We start from the raw sequence: 6,473 nt of genomic DNA on the forward strand, positions 1-6,473 counted from the left end.
ATTAATCTTTAAGCTTGCCTTTGTTAGGTGAAAGCAGAAAAGATGTGAACCTCTAAAGAGTAGTTCATTCATGAACACTTTTCATGAATCTTCACATGTTTGAGATGACCTGTTATTCTGATGGTCTCTTTAGTTAATTCATAGTCAGAAAGTGCTTCAATTAAAAACACCCAGAAGTTCAGAAATAAGAGAAATCAATGTTGTCCTGTGTACTCCCAAGCATGCCATATGAAGCCATTCTAACTGTTTTTTGTAAGGCACCTGTGTGTGAGTAGCTGACTGGGGGAAACACCATGCAAATTCTTGTACCATTTTGCAGGCCTTTTTTCCTGGAAGCAAACAACGTACTTATTTTTAAACCTCCTGGTGTGAAGGGGCTGCTAATCTGCATGGAGAATATTTTACTTCATGAATAGTATGATTTGTTCTGGGATTGGTGTATTTGCCAAATAAAATATTAATGTAACACCCTAACTATGTGTGGCTTGTGTTAGTGCTAGCTTTTAAAAATGAAATCTTGACAGCTCCCCATTTCTTTAAGATTGTCTGGGCAAAAGCAAATACCTAAACAAACTCAGAATTTAGAAACAGGAGAAAAGACATCTGAAAAGTATGGACCAACTGGCTGCTAAGGGAAGCCAGTATAGTTTCCCCAGAAATGGGGAATCCTGTGAATAACATTTAAGGATTACCTGAGTCTTGTAGCCACTCTGTAACCCATCCATTGTGAATCAACCATGTGGAGAGCAAAATAATAGTTGGAATGGATATGTTCTTAGATATAGAGAAGGCCTATTTGCTCAGCCAGGATCCAGCCGGGCAAAAGAGAACAGAGATTTTCAGTGTGCAAAATGAGGCGGTGCACAGCAAGAATGCAAGCCAAATGTATACAATACAACAGCAAACTAATCTTTTTTATTCTTGGGTGTAATACCTTTTTGTTCTCCTTCTCTAATTTGTGTGGTTGAAGCTTGCTTTTCACTTGAAACATCCTGAAATAGAGATTACATCATTTATCATTTCCCTGGGAAGCATTGTGACAGTTCTATTCTGTTACCTCATTTTCAGACCACAATTGTGTCACTTCCCATTAATTGTCACTGCCTATGGCAGCCTGGATTAGTTCTGCCAGGGAAATTTACAGTATTAGGGGTCATGACACTGCTCCCTTTCCAGGTACCCTCTTCCCTTGTCACCTGCACTGCCCCTGAACAGATGGTCATCAGTGGAAGGAAGCCTGGCTCCAGCTAGGTCAAGCACAGACCCACCTCGGCAAATTATCTGGCTTGCAATTCAGCTTTGGGAAGTGATAAGCTTTCAGGATAGAAAATTTGTTTTTCCCCATATAGCTTTATTTTTATGTATGTGTTTTTCCCTCCGTCCCCTCCTCTCTAGTATCGTGCCAGCGTCACTTCATCTGCTTATTTCCTGCTGTCCTGAACACTTATGGATGCTGTTCCCAGAACAATACTTTCTCTGAACTATTAATAAAAGAGTCTAGATTTTCTAAGGTGATAGCAGTACTTTTTTGGCAGAGCAGGATCATGTGAGGAGAGCAGTCTTGCTTGAGGGGGCTGTGGAAGCAGAGCTGCCTTCAGTGGGGGAAGAAGCCTGGAGTTGGGATGACCCTCATGCAGGTTGTGCCCTTCCTATGGGTTCTGGATAAGGGGCATATCAGCAGCCCCAAGTATTGCATGTGATGAGCCAGGTCTGCCCAGGGAATCTCACCAGGAGACACACACAACTCCAGGGAAGGCCGCAGACTCACCAGGGACAGGCACATGCCCAGCCAGAGCTTCTGCAGGGCTCCCAGGCAGAGAGCATAGCAGGTCCCAGGTGAGGGACCATCAGGGAATTAAAACCTGTTAGTGCCTGACAGAAATGTTTTTATCCGCATGTTTTTGTACATCTCCAGTTCCTTCCACCTCTTATCCATCTCCTGGTGCTTTGGTCATCCTCATTGTGTAGAAGATAGTTTGCCTCTGTGCTGCTTCCTGGAGTTGTGCTGAGATCAATGTCTGGTGCAATGCTGGGTGTATTTTGATGCAGGGACTGCTGCCAAAAGTTGTTAGGAGCCACCCTCCAAGTGGTTTTGCTGCCTCTCCCTGCAAAGTTTCAACACACCATCAATGCAGGAGGGAACTGGTAGTTTAGATACAGTCAGAGATGCCCCTTGTCCCTCTGCCCGTGGGCCAAGATTTTAATCATCTACACTCTGAAAGAAGTAGCATGTAAGTTAATATTGTGGATAATTCTAAAGCAGGTGCTTCAAACACCTTGTGTCTGCAGATCATTTTTGGCTATCCACTCTAGCCATCTGGGTCAAGCAATGTCCCTGTGTTGATGTGGCCAGGCAGCCCAGGGTATGCACACATATAATAATGTTCACTGGTGACTTAGTCATGTACATGTTATTCTCCCCACGGTGATTTTCATCTAAGATAGAGATTTAACCTTTAATTTTTTTTGAGGTTTTGTGCTGTTTCCTGACTTGCCATGGTAACATTAGGCAAGAGAAAAAGCTTCTGTCCATGCAGAGTCTCAACTGTGCTTTAAAAGAATAGCCTAAAACAACCAGCTTTTGTGTCTCTCTTTCCAAGCCTGTATGTTGGCAGTGGTTCTGACACTAATAGCTTTTGATAGGTAAAACAAATAACATTTGGGCACATTTAGCTTAATAGTTCCCTTAATATAGTCTTGTCATGGAGCTAAATTTGTTTGTTGATAGATGAAACTATCAGAACTGAGACAGAGACTTCTGTGAACTGCTTTATTTTTCTGTCATTTCTTCAGGGGCTTATGATGAACAACCGTAGTGATTATTATACACTAGGTTATTTCCTGCTTTTCTGTCACAGGTGCCTCGCCATTAAGAATTTCATTCAGTACATGATTTCTATGTAGTTTTTTAAAGCTCTAAAATGTTGTTATTTTACATGGCTTCTTACTGCAACAGAGAACACCATGGTCTGTGGTGGTATGTGTGATGTATGACACCATGGGATATATACAGATAATTCTATGTATGGATACTTATAAAACTCTGACTGGAGTTTTTCCATAAGTAAGAAGTTGCATTCAGGGGATTTAGTAGCATCATGATTATAAACTAGATTTACTTTAAATGTGTTTGTTTAACCAATTTATTTTTCTGGGGTTTTTTTGTTTGTTTTTTTTTGTTTTTTTTTTTTGTTCTGTGCCATTCATTTTTATGGTGTGTTAAGGCCACTTTCATCTCAGAATGTCAAAATACTTTACATGTTTCACAGGCAGGCAAGAAGTCATGCTATGATTTGTAGTTCTGGAAATGGAGCTTGATCATCCTTGATCATTCTGAGTAAGGAATGGAACCAAGATAATATACTGTTATTTTTCGGTGTGACTTTGTTTTCACTGTATGGATGTGGTAAGCCTATCTCAACTTACTCTAATTGAGGACTTAAAGAAATAAGTACCAAATGCTGCTGACTATTTGCAGAGATCATAAGAATATTCTGTAATGACTGTAATTTTCTTGCAGGATCTTTGTAGGCCACACTCTTCTTTCCTTTTGACAAATCTATTCTTTCCTTTTGGGGTCACCTCTTGCACTCCACAAAACAAAATTTTTCCTGGAATATTATCAAGTTTTGCATGGTTTGATGGCTCTGCATGTTTTCCCATCAAACATATCTGTTTGCCAACATGTATCTCTGGATAAATACAATGCTTGCACCTGAAAAAGCAGCACTGGCTGATGTGGAATTCAGACCAAACTGAACAAATGTTGCTAGGAAGGGGAAAGTGCTGCTATACTGCTAAGTAGATACATAGAAGTATATTTTCAAATTCAAAACTTCAATTATTTTTTTTTCCTACCTGGAAGTTGATCCTTCTGCCCTGACCTTGATTTCTTACAGCAATGACAGTTTAAATACTACATAATGGAGAAATATCATGGGATATGAGACTTCTGCAAGTGTCATGTGGAACTCAGATCTCATTCTTGCAGAACAGAATAGCCTCAGAAGTAATCCCTTGCGGAAAAAAATTGAATAAGAAGTATGATTACTGGTGTTTTTTACACATGCAGACCCAGAGTTTACTCAGTAGATGTACTGATCAAGAGAGCTTTGCAGCTAGAGAAAAATTCAGGTATAACCATTACTTCTTCAGAACAATGGGCTTAGAAAATCTAGTCGTTTAACTATCAGTTATTGGAAATACCTGGTAGCTTACTTACATGGATGGGCTGTAAATCATTTGTGGCATCTTTGTCCTTAGCACAGACATCCCATTAGGAAAATTGTGTACTCCCACACACAGAATGAAACAAACAGACAAGAAAACCCTACAACATTTTAAGGCTCTTAATTTAACAAAATATTTTAATGTCTGACAAATCATAATTCCAACAGCACAAGACAGGCTGAAAGTAAAATTGCATTTAGGAACTTCATAAAAATATTTAGAATGATAGAATGGTTAGAAGGGACCTTAAAATTCATTTCATTCCAACCCCCTGCCATGGGCAGGGTCACATTTTTGCTAGAACATGCATCTCAGAGCCCCATCCAACCTGACCTTGAACACTTCCAGGGATGGGGCAGCCACAGCTTCTGTGGGCAATCTGTGCCAGGGCCTCACCACCCTCACAGGGAAGAATTTCCTCCTGATAGCTAAGCTGAAGATACTATTGTAGGAGTGCCTTACCAATTCCCATGTGAATAACAGCAGAGGAACAGGGATTGTAATTCTGACGTGATGAGGGCTGAGTATTGCCTGTCTTAAGCCTCTGACCAGTCTGATATACAGGAAAATGGCACATATTTCTCTGGTGTTTGTAGGAAGCCTGTTTTGAGGTGTGGCATTTTGAGATGAGTTCTGCTTAGGCTGATCTGTAAATAGTATTGAAGTGGAAGACAGAACATTGCAAATTAAATAAATTCATCATAAAGCTTTGCAATAACCAACGTAGTTAACAAATTTTCCTTTTCTGAGCAAATGTGGCCAGTATACATCTACCCATCAAAATGCTATACACAAAGAAAAGCATACGTCTTGTCTTCTGGCCTCTTGCTTTCTGACTGCGTAACTTTCCACCTTTATTTTTTCTTTCTTTCTTTTTCTTTTTCTTTCTTTCTTTCTTTCTTTCTTTCTTTCTTTCTTTCTTTCTTTTTCTTTTTCTTTTTCTTTTTCTTTTTCTTTTTCTTTCCCTTTCCTTCCTTCCTTCCTTCCTTCCGAATCATTTGCAGGGGGAGAAACTCTTCTGCAATGTTTTTTTCATTAGACCCTTTTGATGATTCGTTTTCACGCAGATGCTGTCATTTAACTCTGCTGGTGCATCAGAGGTTCAACTTGATCGAAGTTTTTGGAACATGAATTTTTTTCTAATAGCAGGATGCTATCAGGATCACTTTCTCCTTTGTTATATAATTTCTCTGAAAAGGTCAGCATGACCCTATCTTCTGGGCAGAATTCATAAAATTATAAATATGTTGGTCTAGTTTTAAAATCAAAATCTTGTTTGACAGAAAAAGCATGACCTTAACAATCACCTTGTTGGGATCTGAAAATGGGAGCTTATGTAAGTATGAATAAAATGGACATTACCTTTGAAAAATCCACATTTAGAAAACCTCTTTCAAGTTATAGCCAACTTTTGCATTTGTTTTTTGTCAGTTTTGGAAAATATTCTTTAGTAAATACAGAATGCCTGTGAACTTACTGGTGACAAAATGGAGGACTGAGTCAGGAATGTAAGTCAGCACAGTTCTGACTGCAAGCCACCTTAGTTTACAAAGTCAAGGAACTGATTTCTGCTTTAAAATGATCTGTAATTTTCCTTCCTTTTCAATATATGTTTTTTTTAAAAAATGCAAGGGTGTTAAATAGCACATCTTTTGCAACCTGATTCTGAGAGTATTTACCTTATTTAGGTAGTACCCTTTAAAGTTACCTCAAAAAAGCAGTGAGAAACTGGAAACTGTCCCGTGGTCTTTTCACATCCACAAACAAGCCTTTCTGCTCAAAAGTATTTTGACAAATAAATATGCTATTTCATATACTCCAGTATTTCCTGTTGGGCATTTGCTATGTTGACACAGCAAACAGTGTCCTTTTCAGTGTAGAGAATAATAAGAGAATTGTGTGGTTTAAAGCAAAAGCAAAACAGTCATTGACTTTGTTGGGCACCCTAAGGCCCTTTCTTAATAAACACATTTTTCAGAGGAAGAAGTATTCACATTTTATAAAAGTTACATCACATTATATTAATATGTAAAATATAGGTCCATTTAGAAATGTGATTTACCACAGCATACATTCACAGAAATATTTTTGAAATAGTTTGTGTCAGAAAATAAGCTGTATAGCCAGAAAGTACTGCTGATAAATGAAATACATTGAGACTCTTTCTGAACATCAGAAAAGTATTAGAAAATCCGTGTAAGTCCAATGATTGCTTACTGCTGACTGTATGGACTGGAGTGTTA

This window comes from Corvus brachyrhynchos, unplaced genomic scaffold (assembly GCF_000691975.1).
Source record: "Corvus brachyrhynchos isolate BGI_N302 unplaced genomic scaffold, ASM69197v1 scaffold246, whole genome shotgun sequence".
NCBI lineage: Eukaryota > Metazoa > Chordata > Aves > Passeriformes > Corvidae > Corvus > Corvus brachyrhynchos.